We start from the raw sequence: 23328 nt of genomic DNA, 5'->3' as shown, positions 1-23328 counted from the left end.
GCCACGCACACTGGTCGCCACGTACACTGGTCGCCAAGCACACTTGTCGCCACGCACACTGGTCGCCACGCACACTGGTCGCCACGTACACTGGTCGCCACGCACACTGGTCGCCACGTACACTGGTCGCCACGCACACTGGTCGCCACGCACACTGGTCGCCACGTACACTGGTCGCCACGGACACTGGTCGCCACGTACGTGTGCAGGCAACATTGGTTCCATTTTGTCGCTGTGATGTCATCGCTACGCTGTCAGAATGTCTTTGTGTTGCAGTACGAATGTTGACAGGTTGACAATTATATTATTACTATGATGGAAGACGATCTTCGAATCACACCCTATTCCCTAGACAAACAGGTCACTACTTTCTGGCCAGGGTGGCACCCTATTCCCTAGACAAACAGGTCACTACTTTCTGGCCAGGGTGGCACCCTATTCCCTAGACAAACAGGTCACTACTTTCTGGCCAGGGTGGCACCCTGTTCCCTAGACAAACAGGTCACTACTTTCTGGCCAGGGTGGCACCCTATTCCCTAGACAAACAGGTTTCTGGCCAGGGTGGCACCCTATTCCCTAGACAAACAGGTTTCTGGCCAGGGTGGCACCCTATTCCCTAGACAAACAGGTTTCTGGCCAGGGTGGCACCCTATTCCCTAGACAAACAGGTTTCTGGCCAGGGTGGCACCCTATTCCCTAGACAAACAGGTTTCTGGCCAGGGTGGCACCCTATTCCCTAGACAAACAGGTTTCTGGCCAGGGTGGCACCCTATTCCCTAGACAAACAGGTCACTACTTTCTGGCCAGGGTGGCACCCTATTCCCTAGACAAACAGGTCACTACTTTCTGGCCAGGGTGGCACCCTATTCCCTAGACATACAGGTCACTACTTTCTGGCCAGGGTGGCACCCTATTCCCTAGACAAACAGGTTTCTGGCCAGGGTGGCACCCTATTCCCTAGACAAACAGGTTTCTGGCCAGGGTGGCACCCTATTCCCTAGACAAACAGGTTTCTGGCCAGGGTGGCACCCTATTCCCTAGACAAACAGGTTTCTGGCCAAGGTGGCACCCTATTCCCTAGACAAACAGGTCACTACTTTCTGGCCAGGGTGGCACCCTATTCCCTAGACAAACAGGTTTCTGGCCAGGGTGGCACCCTATTCCCTAGACAAACAGGTTTCTGGCCAGGGTGGCACCCTATTCCCTAGACAAACAGGTTTCTGGCCAGGGTGGCACCCTATTCCCTAGACAAACAGGTTTCTGGCCAGGGTGGCACCCTATTCCCTAGACAAACAGGTCACTACTTTCTGGCCAGGGTGGCACCCTATTCCCTAGACAAACAGGTCACTACTTTCTGGCCAGGGTGGCACCCTATTCCCTAGACAAACAGGTCACTACTTTCTGGCCAGGGTGGCACCCTATTCCCTAGACAAACAGGTTTCTGGCCAGGGTGGCACCCTATTCCCTAGACAAACAGGTTTCTGGCCAGGGTGGCACCCTATTCCCTAGACAAACAGGTTTCTGGCCAGGGTGGCACCCTATTCCCTAGACAAACAGGTTTCTGGCCAAGGTGGCACCCTATTCCCTAGACAAACAGGTCACTACTTTCTGGCCAGGGTGGCACCCTATTCCCTAGACAAACAGGTCACTACTTTCTGGCCAGGGTGGCACCCTGTTCCCTAGACAAACAGGTCACTACTTTCTGGCCAGGGTGGCACCCTATTCCCTAGACAAACAGGTCACTACTTTCTGGCCAGGGTGGCACCCTATTCCCTAGACAAACAGGTCACTACTTTCTGGCCAGGGTGGCACCCTATTCCCTAGACAAACAGGTCACTACTTTCTGGCCAGGGTGGCACCCTATTCCCTAGACAAACAGGTCACTACTTTCTGGCCAGGGTGGCACCCTATTCCCTAGACAAACAGGTCACTACTTTCTGGCCAGGGTGGCACCCTATTCCCTAGACAAACAGGTCACTACTTTCTGGCCAGGGTGGCACCCTATTCCCTAGACAAACAGGTCACTACTTTCTGGCCAGGGTGGCACCCTATTCCCTAGACAAACAGGTCACTACTTTCTGGCCAGGGTGGCACCCTATTCCCTAGACAAACAGGTCACTACTTTCTGGCCAGGGTGGCACCCTATTCCCTAGACAAACAGGTCACTACTTTCTGGCCAGGGTGGCACCCTATTCCCTAGACAAACAGGTCACTACTGGCCAGGGTGGCACCCTATTCCCAGGGTGGCACCCAGGGTGGCACCCTATTCCCTAGACAAACAGGTCACTACTTTCTGGCCAGGGTGGCACCCTGTTCCCTAGACAAACAGGTCACTACTTTCTGGCCAGGGTGGCACCCTATTCCCTAGACAAACAGGTCACTACTTTCTGGCCAGGGTGGCACCCTATTCCCTAGACAAACAGGTCACTACTTTCTGGCCAGGGTGGCACCCTATTCCCTAGACAAACAGGTCACTACTTTCTGGCCAGGGTGGCACCCTATTCCCTAGACAAACAGGTCACTACTTTCTGGCCAGGGTGGCACCCTATTCCCTAGACAAACAGGTCACTACTTTCTGGCCAGGGTGGCACCCTATTCCCTAGACAAACAGGTCACTACTTTCTGGCCAGGGTGGCACCCTGTTCCCTAGACAAACAGGTCACTACTTTCTGGCCAGGGTGGCACCCTATTCCCTAGACAAACAGGTCACTACTTTCTGGCCAGGGTGGCACCCTATTCCCTAGACAAACAGGTCACTACTTTCTGGCCAGGGTGGCACCCTGTTCCCTAGACAAACAGGTCACTACTTTCTGGCCAGGGTGGCACCCTATTCCCTAGACAAACAGGTCACTACTTTCTGGCCAGGGTGGCACCCTATTCCCTAGACAAACAGGTCACTACTTTCTGGCCAGGGTGGCACCCTGTTCCCTAGACAAACAGGTCACTACTTTCTGGCCAGGGTGGCACCCTATTCCCTAGACAAACAGGTCACTACTTTCTGGCCAGGGTGGCACCCTGTTCCCTAGACAAACAGGTCACTATTTTCTGGCCAGGGTGGCACCCTGTTCCCAAGGCTTCTGAACTTTCTAATTTACACTTTTACATTTAAGACTTGATTTTTCCCTTACGAAAATGTTTTATCAACCCTTTTAAAAAATGTCCATTAATTATAATCCACAAGGTTTATTTTCCTGTTGTAGCAAACTGGCTCAAATTAAGATGCAACATCTGTATTCCTCATCTAGGGAATAGGCTACATGAGGAATAGGGTTCTAGGGAATAGGCTACATGAGGAATAGGGTTCTAGGGAATAGGGTACACGGGGAATAGGGTTCTAGGGAATAGGGTACATGAGGAATAGGGTTCTAGGGAATAGGGTACATGAGGAATAGGGTTCTAGGGAATAGGCTACATGAGGAATAGGGTTCTAGGGAATAGGGTACACGGGGAATAGGGTTCTAGGGAATAGGGTACTTGAGGAATAGGGTTCTAGGGAATAGGGTACATGAGGAATAGGGTTCTAGGGAATAGGGTACATGAGGAATAGGGTTATAGGGAATAGGGTACATAAGGAATAGGGTTCTAGGGAATAGGCTACATGAGGAATAGGGTTCTAGTGAATAGGGTTCTAGGGAATAGGGTTCTAGGGAATAGGGTACATGAGGAATAGGGTTTAGGGTACCATTGACCTGGTCTTTGTAATGTCTCTGATGGGTTCCAGTCATTGTAACAGTCCACTGCTGTCCACCACACTATTTTGTCTAAACATGAGGATGTGTTAGCCAGGATGACACCGAGGTGTGTCAGTTCTGAGGGGAGAAAAAGGGGCCATTTGCAGTTATGGCTGAAAGAGTTTGGGCACCATGTCAGACCCTAAAAAGCACCAAGTCAAAAAACTATTCCTCCTGATATGTAAACTGTTATTATTCTGATCTATATAGGATACTATTAATGATAGTGCTGTTATTACTACTACTACTGGTCATTACTATCCTGAATATTACTTCTACTACTGGTCATTACCATCCTGAATATTACTTCTACTACTGGTCATTACCATCCTGAATATTACTTCTACTACTGGTCATTACCATCCTGAATATTACTTCTACTTCTGGTCATTACCATCCTGAATATTACTTCTACTTCTGGTCATTACCATCCTAGAATACAGGTAACAGACAAATTATCATCTGTATTTTAAAATGACCAGTAGTAGAAGTAATATTCAGGATGGTAATGACCAGTAGTAGAAGTAATATTCAGGATGGTAATGACCAGTAGTAGAAGTAATATTCAGGATGGTAATGACCAGTAGTAGAAGTAATATTCAGGATGGTAATGACCAGTAGTAGAAGTAATATTCAGGATGGTAATAACCAGTAGTAGAAGTAATATTCAGGATGGTAATGACCAGTTGTAGAAGTAATATTCAGGATGGTAATGACCAGTAGTAGAAGTAATATTCAGGATGGTAATGACCAGTAGTAGAAGTAATATTCAGGATGGTAATGACCAGTAGTAGAAGTAATATTCAGGATGGTAATGACCAGTAGTAGAAGTAATATTCAGGATGGTAATGACCAGTAGTAGAAGTAATATTCAGGATGGTAATGACCAGTAGTAGAAGTAATATCCAGGATGGTAATGACCAGTAGTAGAAGTAATATTCAGGATGGTTAAGATTTTTCCAGATTTTAAGATTATTTTGACCAGGTTGGTTTCCACTAATCTCCAAACCAAATCTTGTGTGTGCTGACCAGCTAGTCGGTTTGGGTAACTGTCTTTCATGACTCACGAGACATCAGGTTACTACTGATCTAGGTAAGATAAAATGGCTGAAATTAAATCGCCAGCAGCAGCTTTTCCTATGGAATGAATGGATGGTCCAACACTACAATACAGTATTTACTTTAATACCCAACGGTATCAACACTTATATTCACACAAACTAAAGCTCTTCTATATATTTCTGATAATAAATGTAATTTCATGATTATGCTACTATACCTCTGATGTTGATGATGTTGGTGGTACTGCTGATAACGATGTCAACGATGTCGGTGATGTGGTGATGTTAACGATGTTGGTGATGACAACGATGTTGGTGATGACAACGATGTTGGTGATGACAACGATGTTGGTGATGTCAACGATGTTGGTGATGACAACGATGTTGGTGATGTCAACGATGTTGGTGATGTCAACGATGTTGGTGATGTCAACGATGTCGGTGATGTCAACGATGTTGGTGATGTCAACGATGTTGGTGATGTCAACGATGTTTGTGATGTCAACGATGTTGGTGATGACAACGATGTCGGTGATGTCAACGATGTCGGTGATGTCAACGATGTTGGTGATGACAACGATGTTGGTGATGACAACGATGTTGGTGATGACAACGATGTTGGTGGTACAGCTGATAACGATGATTGTTACCAATAATAAAGTCAACCTGCTTGACATACCAGGATATAATTGCTTTGCCTTGTGGTTATTCACACATCAATCAAACTGTATTAGTCACATGCGCCAAACACAACAAGTGTAGACTTCACAGTGAAATGTGACCCCTCCTGTCTCAGCCTCCAGTATTTATGCTGCAGTAGTTTATGTGTCGGGGGGCTAGGGTCAGTTTGTTATATCTGGAGTACTTCTCCTGTCCTATTCGGTGTCCTGTGTGAATTTAGGTGTGCTCTCTCTAATTCTCTCTTTCTCTCTTTCTTTCTCTCTCTCGGAGGACCTGAGCCCTAGGACCATGCCTCAGGACTACCTGACATGATGACTCCTTGCTGTCCTCAGTCCACCTGGCCGTGCTGCTGCTCCAGTTTCAACTGTTCTGCCTTATTATTATTCGACCATGCTGGTCATTTATGAACATTTGAACATCTTGGCCATGTTCTGTTATAATCTCCACCCGGCACAGCCAGAAGAGGACTGGCCCATCCCTCATAGCCTGGTTCCTCTCTAGGTTTCTTCCTAGGTTTTGGCCTTTCTAGGGAGTTTTTCCTAGCCACCATGCTTCTACACCTGCATTGCTTGCTGTTTGGGGTTTTAGGCTGGGTTTCTGTACAGCACTTTGAGATATCAGCTGATGTACGAAGGGCTATATAAATAAATGTGATTTGATTTGATGATTTGAAATGCTTACTTACAAGCCATTAACCAACAGTGCAGTTCAAGAAGAAGAAAATATTTACCAAGTAGATTAAAATAAAAAGTAACACAATAAGAATAACAATAACGAGGCTACATACATCAGTGTGGAGGCTATATACAGGGTATTACGGTACAGAGTCAATGTGGAGGCTATATACAGGGTATTACGGTACAGAGTCAATGTGGAGGCTATATACAGGGTATTACGGTACAGAGTCAATGTGGAGGCTATATACAGGGGGTATCAGTACAGAGTCAATGTGGAGGCTATATACAGGGGGGTACTGGTACAGAGTCAGTGTGGAGGCTATATACAGGGGGTACCGGTACAGAGTCAATGTGGAGGCTATATACAGGGGGTACCGGTACAGAGTCAATGTGGAGGCTATATACAGGGGGTACCAGTACAGAGTCAATGTGGAGGCTATATACAGGGGGAACCGGTACAGAGTCAATGTGGAGGCTATATACAGGGGGTACCGGTACAGAGTCAATGTGGAGGCTATATACAGGGTATTACGGTACAGAGTCAATGTGGAGGCTATATACAGGGGGTACCGGTACAGAGTCAATGTGGAGGCTATATACAGGGGGGGTACTGGTACAGAGTCAGTGTGGAGGCTATATACAGGGGGAATCGGTACAGAGTCAGTGTGGAGGCTATATACAGGGGGAACCGGTACCGAGTCAATGTGGAGGCTATATACAGGGGGAACCGGTACAGAGTCAGTGTGGAGGCTATATACAGGGGGTACCGGTACAGAGTCAATGTGGAGGCTATATACAGGGGGTACCAGTACAGAGTCAATGTGGAGGCTATATACAGGGGGAACCGGTACCGAGTCAATGTGGAGGCTATATACAGGGTGTTACGGTACAGAGTCAATGTGGAGGCTATATACAGGGTATTACGGTACAGAGTCAATGTGTGTGAGCATGAATGTACAGTTGAACTCGTAAGTGTACATACACTTAGGTTGGAGTCATTAAAACTCGTTTTTCAACCACTCCACAAATTTCTTGTTAACAAACTATAGTTTTGGCAAGTCAGTTAGGACATCTACTTTGTACACGACACAAGTCATTTTCCCAACAATTGTTTACAGACAGATTATTTCCCTTATAATTCACTGTATCACAATTCCAGTGGGTCAGAAGTTTACATACACTAGGATGACTGTGCCTTTAAACAGCTTGGAAAATTCCAGAAAATTATGTCATGGCTTTAGAAGCTTCTGATAGGCTAATTGACATAATTTGAGTCAATTGAAGGTGTTCCTATGGATGTATTTCAAGGCCAACCATCAAACTCAGTTCCTCTTTGCTTGCATTCATGGGAAAATCTAAAGAAATCAGCCAACACCTCAGAAAAAAATTGTAGACCTCCACGAGTCTGGTTCTTCCTTGGGAGCAATTTCCAAACGCCTGAAGGTACCACGTTCATCTGTACAAACAATAGTACGCAAGTATAAACACCATGGGACCACGCAAACGTCATACCGTTCAGGAAGGAGATGTGTTCTGTCTCCTAGAGATGAATGTAATTTTGTGCGAAAAATGCTAATCAATCCCAGAACAACAGCAAAGGACCTTGTAAAGATATTGGAGGAAACAGGCACAAAAGTATCTATATCCGCAGTAAAACAAGTCCTATATCGACATAACCTGAAAGGCCGCTCAGCAAGGAAGAAGCCACTGCCCCAAAACCGCCATAATAAAGCCAGACTACGGTTTGCAACTACACATGGGGACAAAGTTCGTACTTTTGTGGAAAAATGTCCTCTGGTCTGATGAAACAAAAATAGAACTGTTCGGCCATAATGACCATCGTTATGTTTGGAGGGAGAAAGGGGGAGGCTTGCAAGCCAAAGAACACCATCCCAACCGTGAAGCACGGGGGTGGCAGCATCATGTTGTGGGGGTGCTTTGCTGCAGGAGGGACTGGTGCACTTCACAAAATAGATGGCATCATGAGGTAGGAAAATTATGTGGGTATATTGAAGCAACATCTCAAGACATCAGTCAGGAAGTTAAAGCTTGGTCGCAAATGGGTCTTCCAAATGGACAATGACCCCAAGCAAACTTCCAAAGTTGTGGTAAAATGGCTTAAGGAAAACAAAGTCAAGGTATTGGATTGGCCATCACAAAGCCCTGACCTCAATCCTATAAAAGAATGTGCGAGCAAGGAGGCCTACAAACCTGACTCAGTTACACCAGCTCTGTCAGGAGGAATGGGCCAAAATTCACCCAACTTATTGTGGGAAGCTTGTGGAAGGCTACCCGAAGCATTTGACCTAAGTTAAACAATTTAAAGGCAATGCTACCAAATACTAATTGAGTGCATGTAAACTTCTGACCCACTGGGAATATGATGAAAGAAATAAAAGCTGAAATAAATCATTCTCTCTACTATTATTCTGACATGTCACATTCTTAAAATAAAGTGGTGATCCTACCTGACCTGAGACAGGGCTTGCTTGCTATTGTTGTTGAAAAAGCCATAATTACCCATCTGTGGCATCTCCCTTCAGACTAGCTAGATTAGACAGCTTCTGCTGTAATCGTAAAGTGCAAACAATCTTTATGAGACCTATCTATTTTGGAGTCTTGTCAGAGTTTCTGCTTTCAACATTGTCTTCGAATATATTAGTCAGGGAAACATGGTAGGTGTGTTTAAAAAAAGATATATATGTTTTTATTATTTAACCTATTAGGCCAGTGGAGAATACGTTCTCATTTACAAATGCGACCTGGCCAGGTCCTGACTTACAACTGCCACCTATTTGTGGGGGGAGATAGAGACACGCACGCTGTCTAAAAATAGGAATAAATCCCAAATTGAGGCTTAAATGCCTCGGTTTAGGATTTTTATTGGTTTATTTCTACCTTTTTCTTCTCCAGTATTCTGATTTTGTTACCTACATACCTGGAACAGATGCTATTTAGGTTTACAGGACATTTTAAACAGTGCAGACTGCCTCTTATTTCTTGTTTTATTTGAACATGGTTGTATTTTGTTCTAAATTGTAGGACTGTGACGTCAAACGTGACAAATTCATAACATTTCTCTGGCAAGGTGTTTCGTTGGTTCAATGGAACAGCTCTTATCAGCCCTCTGCACCGCGCCCCCAAGTCTTATTTGAGGTAAATGGAGCGCCATCTGGTGGAGGAAAGTAGTACTGCATCAGCGGACGTCAAAGAGGACCAGCTTTAAATTAAAACAAATCCAAGATGGCGACTTTGTGTGAGTGTTGAGCACAAATTTATTTTGGTTTAGTTTCCCCTCTTGTTGGTAAGATTTTATGCAACTGTTAGCAGCTTTTAGATGGTACATCAGAGAGCTCTGTGTGTATAGAGTTGTGTTGATTGTTTTAAGCATATTTGAGTCTTATCAGGGTGTTTCCAGAGTATAACCGGGAATGAGACGGCTAATCAAGACTGGTCCTAGAAATGATGTATGTTAAGATTGACTATTTGTGCTAGCTTCGGCAGCACATATACTAAAATTGGAATGATACAGAGAAGATTAGCATGGCTCCTTGTGCAAAGATGACACGCAAAAATCGTGAAGCGTTCCCAATTTTGTCCCTCTTCTCTTGGGTGTAGTTTAGTCTTTTTCAGACTTTATTAAACTTTGTTTACTGTATTCATTGTGTGGTAGAGAAAGCAGGCACTTCGCGTGGCTGTTGGCTACCTCTAGTGGTCATGTTGGGTAACAGCACTGCTGAACTAAACACAAAGTCAGACAGCTGTGTCCCTATTGACAGGATATTGTTCACGAGTGGAGCTTGTGCCACCAGCATTTAGCAAATTCAAGGGGGGTATTTTCTACCAAGGATGAACATATTTGTCGACCCGGTATGGAATCCTGAACCGGCTGCTGTATTTACTTGTAAGAAGGTTTGTCTAAATGTGTTTAAGCCTAGGTGTCACAATGATTCCATGGTAACTAAATTAACATTTTCTTGAAAACTTCATTAAATTTAGGTATTTGTCCTCAGTGGTTGAAATAACACCACTACCAAACTAAAGGTATATTTTGTGTAAACAATATAAAGGGCATACTCATAATAAATATTGATATCTTTTATTTAATCGATTCTTTCTCTAGTAGATACCAATTACACATGATTTAAATGTTATTTCATAGAAAAACATAGTAGAAGCTCAAAAGTCTGGGTCAGGGACAAGGGCAAAACAGTGACATTTAGGTATAAAATGCATCTGAAAAGTAGCTATAAATAATTGGTGTTAAAGTCTGGGGTAATTGTAGATAATATTAAAGAATATTAACTTTGAATCAAAACCCCCAAATTGACTCGGAGACATAGAAGTGGCCCGTAGTCTCAAAATCACCCATAAACAAGATGAAACTCCTGTGGTGTTTAGGCTTAAATACATTTAGACAACCCTTCTACAAGTTCGACTCCTGGCGAGGGGGAGCGACTTGACAAAAAGTGGTGACAGGTTCTCACGGTAAGATAATTTTTAAAAAAACAACGATTCAAGGCTAAATACAGCAGCCGGTTCAGGATTCCATACCGGGTCAACAAATATGTTCATCCTTGGTAGAAAATACCCCGCTTGAATTTGCTAAATCCTAGAGGTATCCAACAGCCACACGAAGTGCCTGCTTTCTCTACCACACAATGAATACAGTAAACAAAGTTTAACAAGGTCTGAAAAAGACAAAACTACACCCAAGAGAAGAGGGACAAAATTGGGAACGCTTCACGATTTTGCGTGTCATCTTTCTTTGCACAAGGAGCCATGCTAATCTTCTCTGTATCATTCCAATTTTAGTATATGTGCTGCCGAAGCTAGCACAAATAGTCAGTCTAACAGACATAATTTGTAGGCCCAGTTTTGATTAGCCGTCTCATTCCCGTGCTGCCGAAGCTAGCACAAATAGTCAGTCTAACAGACATAATTTGTAGGCCCAGTTTTGATTAGCCGTCTCATTCCCGGTTATACTCTGGAAACACCCTGATAAGACTCAAATATGCTTAAAACAATCAACACAACTCTATACACACAGAGCTCTCTGATGTACCATCTAAAAACTGCTAACAGTTGCCTTTTACCGAGCAGCAGGGCAGGCTGGGGGTTATGGAGAGTAGCGGGGCCGTGCTGTGACTTGTGTGGTTTCCTCCTCCTCTCCTCCCTCATCAGTCTTTGCTATGCTAGTAGAAACTAAACTGGGCCGAAATCTGTATCTAGTAATCACTTCTACTCAGAGCTGAGAGGACTTGGGCTTAGTGTGTGTATGTTGAACTTTCACATTTTTAAAACAGCATAAAATCTTACCAACAAGAGGGGAAACTAAACCAAAATAAATTTGTGCTCAACACTCACACAAGTCGCCATCTTGGATTTGTTTTAATTTAAAGCTGGTCCTCTTTGACGTCCGCTGATGCAGTACTACTTTCCTCCACCAGATGGCGCTCCATTCACCTCAAATAAGACTTGGGGGCGCGGTGCAGAGGGCTGATAAGAGCTGTTCCATTGAACCAACGAAACACCTTGCCAGAGAAATGTTATGAATTTGTCACGTTTGACGTCACAGTCCTACAATTTAGAACAAAATACAACCATGTTCAAATAAAACAAGAAATAAGAGGCAGTCTGCACTGTTTAAAATGTCCTGTAAACCTAAATAGCATCTGTTCCAGGTATGTAGGTAACAAAATCAGAATACTGGAGAAGAAAAAGGTAGAAATAAACCAATAAAAATCCTAAACCGAGGCATTTAAGCCTCAATGTGGGATTTATTCCTATTTTTCGACAGCGTGCGTCTCTATCTCCCCCCACAAATAGGTGGCAGTTGTAAGTCAGGACCTGGCCAGGTCGCATTTGTAAATGGGAACGTATTCTCCACTGGCCTAACAGGTTAAACAATAAAAACATATATATATATATTTTAAACACACCTACCATATTTCCCTGACTAATATATTCGAAGACAATGTTGAAAGCAGAAACTCTGACAAGACTCCAAAATAGATAGGTCTCATAAAGATTGTTTGCACTTTACGATTACAGCAGTAAGGAATAAGGCAGAAGTAATATCCAGGATGGTAATGACCAGTAGTAGAAGTAATATCCAGGATGGTAATGACCAGTAGTAGAAGTAATATCCAGGATGGTAATGACCAGTAGTAGAAGTAATATCCAGGATGGTAATGACCAGTAGTAGAAGTAATATCCAGGATGGTAATGACCAGTAGTAGAAGTAATATCCAGGATGGTAATGACCAGTAGCAGAAGTAATATCCAGGATGGTAATGACCAGTAGCAGAAGTAATATTCAGGATGGTAATGACCAGTAGTAGAAGTAATATTCAGGATGGTAATGACCAGTAGTAGAAGTAATATTCAGGATGGTAATGACCAGTAGTAGAAGTAATATCCAGGATGGTAATGACCAGTAGTAGAAGTAATATTCAGGATGGTAATGACCAGTAGTAGAAGTAATATTCAGGATGGTAATGACCAGTAGCAGAAGTAATATTCAGGATGGTAATGACCAGTAGTAGAAGTAATATTCAGGATGGTAATGACCAGTAGTAGAAGTAATATTCAGGATGGTAATGACCAGTAGTAGAAGTAATATCCAGGATGGTAATGACCAGTAGTAGAAGTAATATTCAGGATGGTAATGACCAGTAGTAGAAGTAATATTCAGGATGGTAATGACCAGTAGTAGAAGTAATATCCAGGATGGTAATGACCAGTAGTAGAAGTAATATTCAGGATGGTAATGACCAGTTGTAGAAGTAATATCCAGGATGGTAATGACCAGTAGTAGAAGTAATATTCAGGATGGTAATGACCAGTAGTAGAAGTAATATCCAGGATGGTAATGACCAGTAGTAGAAGTCATATCCAGGATGGTAATGACCAGTAGTAGAAGTAATATCCAGGATGGTAATGACCAGTAGTAGAAGTAATATCCAGGATGGTAATGACCAGTAGTAGAAGTAATATTCAGGATGGTAATGACCAGTAGTAGAAGTAATATCCAGGATGGTAATGACCAGTAGTAGAAGTAATATTCAGGATGGTAATGACCAGTAGTAGAAGTAATATCCAGGATGGTAATGACCAGTAGTAGAAGTAATAATATCCAGGATGGTAATGACCAGTAGTAGAAGTAATATCCAGGATGGTAATGACCAGTAGTAGAAGTAATATTCAGGATGGTAATGACCAGTAGTAGAAGTAATATTCAGGATGGTAATGACCAGTAGTAGAAGTAATATTCAGGATGGTAATGACCAGTAGTAGAAGTAATATCCAGGATGGTAATGACCAGTACTAGAAGTAATATTCAGGATGGTAATGACCAGTAGTATAAGTAATATCCAGGATGGTAATGACCAGTAGTAGAAGTAATATTCAGGATGGTAATGACCAGTAGTAGAAGTAATATCCAGGATGGTAATGACCAGTACTAGAAGTAATATTCAGGATGGTAATGACCAGTAGTAGAAGTAATATCCAGGATGGTAATGACCAGTAGTAGAAGTAATATTCAGGATGGTAATGACCAGTAGTAGAAGTAATATCCAGGATGGTAATGACCAGTACTAGAAGTAATATTCAGGATGGTAATGACCAGTAGTAGAAGTAATATTCAGGATGGTAATGACCAGTAGTAGAAGTAATATTCAGGATGGTAATGACCAGTAGTAGAAGTAATATTCAGGATGGTAATGACCAGTAGTAGAAGTAATATCCAGGATGGTAATGACCAGTAGCAGAAGTAATATTCAGGATGGTAATGACCAGTAGTAGAAGTAATATCCAGGATGGTAATGACCAGTAGTAGAAGTAATATCCAGGAGGATAATGACCAGTAGTAGAAGTAATAATCAGGATGGTAATGACCAGTAGTAGAAGTAATATCCAGGATGGTAATAACCAGTAGTAGAAGTAATATTCAGGATGGTAATGACCAGTAGTAGAAGTAATATCCAGGATGGTAATGACCAGTAGTATAAGTAATATCCAGGATAGTAATGACCAGTAGTAGAAGTAATATTCAGGATGGTAATGACCAGTAGTAGAAGTAATATTCAGGATGGTAATGACCAGTAGTAGAAGTAATATTCAGGATGGTAATGACCAGTAGTAGAAGTAATATCCAGGATGGTAATGACCAGTAGTAGAAGTAATATTCAGGATGGTAATGACCAGTTGTAGAAGTAATATCCAGGATGGTAATGACCAGTAGAAGTAATATTCAGGATGGTAATGACCAGTAGTAGAAGTAATATCCAGGATGGTAATGACCAGTAGTAGAAGTAATATTCAGGATGGTAATGACCAGTAGTAGAAGTAATATCCAGGATGGTAATGACCAGTAGTAGAAGTAATATTCAGGATGGTAATGACCAGTAGTAGAAGTAATATCCAGGATGGTAATGACCAGTAGTAGAAGTAATATTCAGGATGGTAATGACCAGTAGTAGAAGTAATATCCAGGATGGTAATGACCAGTAGTAGAAGTAATATCCAGGATGGTAATGACCAGTAGTAGAAGTAATATCCAGGATGGTAATGACCAGTAGTAGAAGTAATATTCAGGATGGTAATGACCAGTAGTAGAAGTAATATTCAGGATGGTAATGACCAGTAGTAGAAGTAATATTCAGGATGGTAATGACCAGTAGTAGAAGTAATATCCAGGATGGTAATGACCAGTACTAGAAGTAATATTCAGGATGGTAATGACCAGTAGTATAAGTAATATCCAGGATGGTAATGACCAGTAGTAGAAGTAATATTCAGGATGGTAATGACCAGTAGTAGAAGTAATATCCAGGATGGTAATGACCAGTACTAGAAGTAATATTCAGGATGGTAATGACCAGTAGTAGAAGTAATATCCAGGATGGTAATGACCAGTAGTAGAAGTAATATTCAGGATGGTAATGACCAGTAGTAGAAGTAATATCCAGGATGGTAATGACCAGTACTAGAAGTAATATTCAGGATGGTAATGACCAGTAGTAGAAGTAATATTCAGGATGGTAATGACCAGTAGTAGAAGTAATATTCAGGATGGTAATGACCAGTAGTAGAAGTAATATTCAGGATGGTAATGACCAGTAGTAGAAGTAATATCCAGGATGGTAATGACCAGTAGCAGAAGTAATATTCAGGATGGTAATGACCAGTAGTAGAAGTAATATCCAGGATGGTAATGACCAGTAGTAGAAGTAATATCCAGGAGGATAATGACCAGTAGTAGAAGTAATAATCAGGATGGTAATGACCAGTAGTAGAAGTAATATCCAGGATGGTAATAACCAGTAGTAGAAGTAATATTCAGGATGGTAATGACCAGTAGTAGAAGTAATATCCAGGATGGTAATGACCAGTAGTATAAGTAATATCCAGGATAGTAATGACCAGTAGTAGAAGTAATATTCAGGATGGTAATGACCAGTAGTAGAAGTAATATCCAGGATGAATAGGTTTTGGCCTTTCTAGGGAGTTTTTCCTAGCAAAACCCCAAACTGCATTGCTTGCTGTTTGGGGTTTTAGGCTGGGTTTCTGTACAGCACTTTGAGATATCAGCTGATGTACGAAGGGCTATATAAATAAATTTGATTTTGAATAGAACAGAACATTTTTTTTTTACATGGTCTCTCCAGATTTAGCGACCAATAGTTTTTACAACAACGTTGGATGTTTATATTCTGGTCAGTCTGCAGTCAGTGTCACTCATTATTCTTTATTTACAGTATAAATATTACATCTATACTTGCATCGTCCTATAAACTCATATGTAGGCTAATAACTCGCTCTCTCTCGCTCTCCCTCTCATCGTATTAATTGTCGCGCGTGCTCCAGCATAATTCGAGGGAGAGAGGGAAGACGACACGTTGTTGAGGGGAGAGGAGGGAAGAGATGCTGTTGATTTGAACCTGCGCCGCCAGAACACGGGATAATACATCTAGCTGAGGATCTACCTACCTGAACAAGGTGCTCCGTATTGAACAGGCACCTGCCGTTCTTTGGTAAGGTTTAATGTTGTCAAATATTGCAGACAAGTCTTGTTAATTGCAATGGAACTCATGGACAAATAGCCTACAAAAGGCTGTAGTGTGACTGAATGCTGCTGTTCACTTCACTGTTTAAATTCATTTCGAATGTTAATGTCGTTATTTGTTGTACACCTGACGTGTGTTTGAAAGCCCAGAAAAAGCCAGCAGGGAGAGAGAGAATAAGAGATAGAGAGAGGGAGGATGAAGGGTAGATTAACCAGGAGTAAATCCTCTTTCAGGCCACTTGTAGACACAGATCACTCAGTTCTATCTGTTTGTAGAGTCCAGCAGTACCTATAGGTTAGCGTGACTGTAGAGTCCAGCGGTACCTATAGGTTAGCGTGACTGTAGAGTCCAGCGGTACCTATAGGTTAGCGTGACTGTAGAGTCCAGCGGTACCTATAGGTTAGCGTGACTGTAGAGTCCAGCGGTACCTATAGGTTAGCGTGACTGTAGAGTCCAGCGGTACCTATAGGTTAGCGTGACTGTAGAGTCCAGCGGTACCTATAGGTTAGCGTGACTGTAGAGTCCAGCGGTACCTATAGGTTAGCGTGACTGTAGAGTCCAGCGGTACCTATAGGTTAGCGTGACTGTAGAGTCCAGCGGTACCTATAGGTTAGCGTGACTGTAGAGTCCAGCGGTACCTATAGGTTAGCGTGACTGTAGAGTCCAGCGGTACCTATAGGTTAGCGTGACTGTAGAGTCCAGCGGTACCTATAGGTTAGCGTGATCGTAGAGTCCCGCGGTACCTATAGGTTAGCGTGACTGTAGAGTCCAGCGGTACCTATAGGTTAGCGTGATCTGTAGAGTCCGCGGTACCTATAGGTTAGCGTGACTGTAGAGTCCAGCGGTACCTATAGGTTAGCGTGATCGTAGAGTCCCGCGGTACCTATAGGTTAGCGTGACTGTAGAGTCCAGCGGTACCTATAGGTTAGCGTGATCGTAGAGTCCCGCGGTACCTATAGGTTAGCGTGACTGTAGAGTCCAGCGGTACCTATAGGTTAGCGTGACTGTAGAGTCCAGCGGTACCTATAGGTTAGCGTGACTGTAGAGTCCAGCGGTACCTATAGGTTAGCGTGATCGTTAGCGGTACCTATAGGTTAGCGTGACTGTAGAGTCCAGCGGTACCTATAGGTTAGCGTGATCGTAGAGTCCCGCGGTACCTATAGGTTAGCGTGACTGTAGAGTCCAGCGGTACCTATAGGTTAGCGTGACTGTAGAGTCCAGCGGTACCTATAGGTTAGCGTGACTGTAGAGTCCAGCGGTACCTATAGGTTAGCGTGACTGTAGAGTCCCGCGGTACCTATAGGTTAGCATGACTGTTTGTAGAGTTCCACTCACACACACCTTGACCTTGTTTGCACACAGGTTATAGGGGGTGGCCCGGCTGTCTATGTCTCTATCTGCATCACGATACTCACACACGCAGACAGACAGGCAGGCAAACATGCACACGGTCTGGCCTGGTTGTTATGCCAGGGTCTCGGTGGTGAGAGCCAAGCCCCTGTAATCTTCAGATGCCCGGCTAACCTCTGGCCGTACGGGGCCCAGCCCTCCAGTGTTTGAGTGAGTGTCCAGTGTTTAGAGAGAGGAGTGTTAAGACAGATGTACATTTTAAAGCTTTTCAGACACAAATGCTTCTACTTTCTCTCTCCTTCCTTCCATCTCCCCACCTATATAGACCACCCATCACCATGTCAAAGGACCAGTCTCTAAATCCCTCCCATCTGTCCCTCTCTCCACCTATATAGACCACCCATCACCATCACCACCATGTCAAAGGACCAGTGTGAATCCGTAGCAGTGAGCGTCGAGTCCCTCTTAACCGACGCAGTTAAGATGCAGTCCCAGTGTCGGGAGCGTAGTGAGCAGCTAGCTGTGGCCGCCGCCGCACTGCGGGAGGAGTCGGCGTGCTTGAGAGAACAGGTGAGGTATGGCTGGATGCGTAGATTATTTAGGTAGACTGACTGACGTTTGGTTGATTGATTGATTTTTGATTGATTGATTTAACAGTGTCAAGCCACCCAGCTGGACATGGCTCAGATGAGAAGACAGCTAGAACAACTGCTGGACAGCCAGGCTCAGATGGAGGCCAGTGATCGAATGCACCGCAAACTCAGCAAGACACTCTAAAGGGAAAGGAGGGGAGAGAAGGAGAGTGAGAAAATAAGAACGGCTGGATAACACAGCTCCGACAGACACTCGGGATGGTGAACTTAGCAGTTAAAATGTAAAAAATGTCTCCTGTTCTCTAACGCTATCTATCTTCTGTCCCTAAACAATAGACTTTATTCTTCATAAGCAGTTATTATGCTTGCTATATAGGCCCTCAATTCTCTTCACGGAGATTGAATGTTTATGGGTCTGAATAAATAACTGCTATAGTCTACCGTCATCGGTCATTCGCGCTTCTTTCAAACCCGCGAGTTCTATTGGCTGCTGGATGTAACATTCGAGTTCTATTGGCTGCTGGATGTAACATTCGAGTTCTATTGGCTGCTGGATGTAACATTCGAGTTCTATTGGCTGCTGGATGTAACATTCGAGTTCTATTGGCTGCTGGATGTAACATTTGAGTTCTATTGGCTGCTGGATGTAACATTCGAGTTCTATTGGCTGCTGGATGTAACATTCGGCAGAAAAGAAGGAACCCGCGAAGAAATGCAAAAAATAAAATAATAGTACCCCAAAAAGCTATTCTAGTTTTTCCTGCATGGGACCAAGAGCTAAGGAGCGTTTTTTAAAGGGGAGGCGAGCGGAGGAGCTCAGGCGCTTGGGTATTACGTAAGAGACAGAAGCTATAAATTAGAAGCTTATTAGACATAATCCATCATTAATTAACATATATATAAGGCTATAATATAATATAAGGCTAATACTGAATTGAATGTATTACCTGAAAGAGGTAGGCTAGGACATTATATATAAATATATATATTTAGGGCTAGGACATCTATAATTAATGTATATAGGGCTAGGACATCAATATATATAGACACAGATCCCTCAGTTCTACATTTTACATTTACATTTAAGTAATTTAGCAGACGCTCTTATCCAGAGCGACTTACAAATTGGTGCGTTCACCTTAAGACATCCAGTGGAACAGCCACTTTACAATAGTGCATCTAAATCTTTTAAGGGGGGGTGAGAAGGATTACTTTATCCTATCCTAGGTATTCCTGAAAGAGGTGGGGTTTCAGGTGTCTCCGGAAGGTGGCGATTGACTCCGCTGTCCTGGCGTCGTGAGGGAGTTTGTTCCACCATTGGGGGGCCAGAGCAGTTCTATCTGTTTGTAGAATCCAGCGGTACCTATAGGTTAGCATGACTGTAGAGTCCAGTTAAACAATTTAAAGGCAATGCTACCAAATACTAATTGAGTGTATGTAAACTTCTGACCTACTGGGAATGTGATGAAAGAAATAAAAGCTGAAATAAATCATTCTCTCTACTATTATTCTGACGTTTCACACTCTTAAAATAAGGTGGTGATCCTCACTGACCTAAAACAGGGAATTGTTACTAGGATTAAATGTCAGGAATTGTGAAAAACTGAGATTAAATGTATTTGGCTAAGGTGTATGTAAACTTCCAACTTCAACTGGATATATATATATATATATATATATATATATATACTGTATAAGAAGTGGGAAGTTAACATGCACTTAGGTTGAAGTCTTTAAAACTAGTTTACATCCACTTAGGTTGAAGTCTTTAAAACTAGTTTACATACACTAGGTTGTCATTAAAACTAGTTTACATCCACTCAGGTTTCATTAAAACTAGTTTACATCCATTAAAACTTAACATGCACTTAGGTTGAAGTCTTTAAAACTAGTTTACATACACTTAGGTTGAAGTCTTTAAAACTAGTTTACATACACTTAGGTTGAAGTCTTTAAAACTAGTTTACATACACTGAGGTTGGAGTCATTAAAACTAGTTTACATCCACTCAGGTTGGAGTCATTAAAACTAGTTAACATCCACTGAGGTTGAAGTCTTTAAAACTAGTTAACATCCACTTAGGTTGAAGTCTTTAAAACTAGTATTTCAACCACTCCACAAATGTATTGTTAACTTTGGCAAGTCGGTTAGGACATCTACTTATTGTTTACATATGGCTCGGACATCTATATAGGGCCAGTGGCGACCTGTCAATCAGGGCAGAGCCCCACCCTGTTTAGTTATTTTGGCATTAATACGTGCCACATATCAGTGTTGCAAACAATCTAGAAATCATAATTAATAATTAATTTAATAATTTTAATTAATAATACAAACATGGTCTCTACTTTTCTTTCTTGAGTAAAGCAGCTTCAAAATGCATATGTTTCAGCCAAGTTCAGTGCTTTCTGTGGTGGTGGGGCAGCCAGAGGAAAATACGGAGTGTTGGGTTTGGTAATGTTCTCTAGTTTGCGCTGTGATTGGCTCAGTGTTCTGTCACTCATGGGGACACTACTTCACCACGAAAATCTACAGGTAGAGCTAGAAAATTCAAGCTCCTTGGGTGCTGCCATAGAGTTACATTAGAAGTGCTCATTCAAGAAGGCTCAAGGTCATTGGCCACAGATAAAGTGATGTCAAATCACGTTATATCTACCATAGCTTTGATTGGACTGATCATGTCAACTTCAAAGTCTTAGCTAGCAAGCTAGACAAGCAGTCATCATCATGAATCAAGTCGACAATCTACTGACAAATCCTTTACAATCCTTGTCATACGAAGAGAAATTATGAAGCGAAATTATAGATAAAATGTAGCGGTGCTCATCGGCCATTGGACATAAACATTACTCAACAAGTTGGAAATCACAAATTCAACAATGAGTTGTTTGGAAGTAATCAGTGGCTAACAGCAAGAATTGCAAAACAATCAATAGCCTGCTATTCAGTGGAGTTGTTGTGTGGTCCAAGTCTGGGTTTGAGGGTCTCTGTCAATTCAGCATTACTTCTGCCGCGTTCAAAACAACGGGAACTGGGAAATCTCAGACTTCCGTGAGTTCAGACTTCAGTGAGGAAAATACGTTTTGAATGGTCATCCAACTCTGCCTCTTTCTAGACTCCGACCTGAAGATCCGCTGTTGGGACCTGCTTTGTGTAGGCCTTAACAGTGTGTCACCGTTCCAGTGCCCTAACAGTGTGTCACCGTTCCAGTGCCTTAACAGTTTGTCACCGTTCCAGTGCCTTAACAGTGTGTCACCGTTCCAGTGCCTTTTAACAGTGTGTCACCGTTCCAGTGCCCTAACAGTGTGTCACCGTTCCAGTGCCTTAACAGTGTGTCACCGTTCCAGTGCCTTAACAATGTGTCACCGTTCCAGTGCCCTAACAGTGTGTCACCGTTCCAGTGCCTTAACAGTGTGTCACCGTTCCAGTGCCCTAACAGTGTGTCACCGTTCCAGTGCCTTAACAGTTTGTCACCGTTCCATTTACATTTACATTTAAGTCATTTAGCAGACGCTCTTATCCAGTTCCAGTGCCTTAACAGTGTGTCACCGTTCCAGTGCCTTAACAGTTTGTCACCGTTCCAGTGCCTTAACAGTGTGTCACCGTTCCAGTGCCCTAACAGTGTGTCACCGTTCCAGTGCCTTAACAGTGTGTCACCGTTCCAGTGCCTTAACAGTTTGTCACCGTTCCAGTGCCTTAACAGTGTGTCACCGTTCCAGTGCCTTAACAGTGTGTCACCGTTCCAGTGCCTTAACAGTGTGTCACCGTTCCAGTGCCTTAACAGTTTGTCACCGTTCCAGTGCCTTAACAGTTTGTCACCGTTCCAGTGCCCTAACAGTTTGTCACCGTTCCAGTGCCTTAACAGTTTGTCACCGTTCCAGTGCCCTAACAGTGTGTCACCGTTCCAGTGCCTTAACAGTTTGTCACCGTTCCAGTGCCTTAACAGTTTGTCACCGTTCCAGTGCCCTAACAGTTTGTCACCGTTCCAGTGCCCTAACAGTTTGTCACCGTTCCAGTGCCTTAACAGTGTGTCACCGTTCCAGTGCCCTAACAGTTTGTCACCGTTCCAGTGCCTTAACAGTGTGTCACCGTTCCAGTATGTCACCGTTTGTCACCGTTCCAGTGCCTTAACAGTGTGTCACCGTTCCAGTGCCTTAACAGTGTCACCGTTCCAGTGCCTTAACAGTTTGTCACCGTTCCAGTGCCCTAACAGTGTGTCACCGTTCCAGTGCCCTAACAGTTTGTCACCGTTCCAGTGCCTTAACAGTGTCACCGTTCCAGTGCCTTAACAGTTTGTCACCGTTCCAGTGCCCTAACAGTGTGTCACCGTTCCAGTGCCTTAACAGTGTGTCACCGTTCCAGTGCCTTAACAGTGTCACCGTTCCAGTGCCCTAACAGTTTGTCACCGTTCCAGTGCCTTAACAGTTTGTCACCGTTCCAGTGCCCTAACAGTTTGTCACCGTTCCAGTGCAGTTACTGTATTGTTTAGTGTTGTGTTGTGTCGTGGCTTTTGCTGGCATCCCCCAAAAACATTTTTGAGTTTGTCCCTCCAAGATTGTCATGCTAAAATCGGCACTGTATAGGACTATAAATCAATCTAGAACAGGATTTTCTATTTTGGAGAGCGAAAGACGAGTGCAGATGTAAAGCAAAGAAATTCGAGCGATTTTTAGTTTAAAAACTGCAGCTGCAATAGAAAAATAAATAAAATCTTTACAATTTAAAAAAAAATGGCTGCAGAAAATGTCGGCCAACCTACCTCACAATACAACAAGTTACAACGATGAGGTGATAGTTCTACACATGCATTGTGAACTGCGCTCCGTACTGAGATGGGCTGTGTCCCCCACCCTAAACATTGATTTAGACATTAGCATATCATTTAGCAGGTCCATTTCACGCCACGCTGTTCATATATAAATAATGTATTATAATTTCCCAGTTTCTCGCAGTTATTTAACCTGGGAAAGGGAGTGGTTTTGGGGCGGTAAAATCTCGGAAACCGGGTTCCCGCCATTCAATCCTAATCTGTTCTCGTTTTACAAGGTATAAACCTCAGTAACAGTTAAACATTTTAATTTGGAATTATTTTGTCTGCTACATGTATCAAGTCTCTAAATCAGACAAACAACTGCATACGGCATATTAAATTAGTAATGTCT

The 23328-nt window shown here is 43.0% G+C and overlaps 1 long non-coding RNA gene and 2 other non-coding genes across 3 annotated transcripts; 2 read left to right on the top strand and 1 right to left on the bottom strand.

The window, feature by feature from the left end:
* Positions 1-9638: 9638 nt before the first annotated feature.
* Positions 9639-9747, top strand: LOC115119843 (U6 spliceosomal RNA). The gene has a single exon (XR_003862044.1). It is a non-coding gene; the product is annotated as a U6 spliceosomal RNA (small nuclear RNA).
* Positions 9748-10877: 1130 nt separating this feature from the next.
* LOC115119842 (U6 spliceosomal RNA) lies at positions 10878-10989 on the bottom strand. Its single transcript, XR_003862043.2, has one exon. It is a non-coding gene; the product is annotated as a U6 spliceosomal RNA (small nuclear RNA).
* A 4626-nt stretch (positions 10990-15615) lies between these two features.
* LOC115119839 (uncharacterized) lies at positions 15616-19645 on the top strand. The gene is made up of 3 exons (XR_003862041.2): positions 15616-16190; positions 17969-18143; positions 18231-19645. It is a non-coding gene; the product is annotated as an uncharacterized LOC115119839 (long non-coding RNA).
* Positions 19646-23328: the final 3683 nt, after the last annotated feature.

This window comes from Oncorhynchus nerka, unplaced genomic scaffold, assembly GCF_034236695.1.
Source record: "Oncorhynchus nerka isolate Pitt River unplaced genomic scaffold, Oner_Uvic_2.0 unplaced_scaffold_419___fragment_1, whole genome shotgun sequence".
NCBI classification, from domain to species: domain Eukaryota; kingdom Metazoa; phylum Chordata; class Actinopteri; order Salmoniformes; family Salmonidae; genus Oncorhynchus; species Oncorhynchus nerka.
This window is presented reverse-complemented; position numbering and strand designations above follow the sequence as displayed.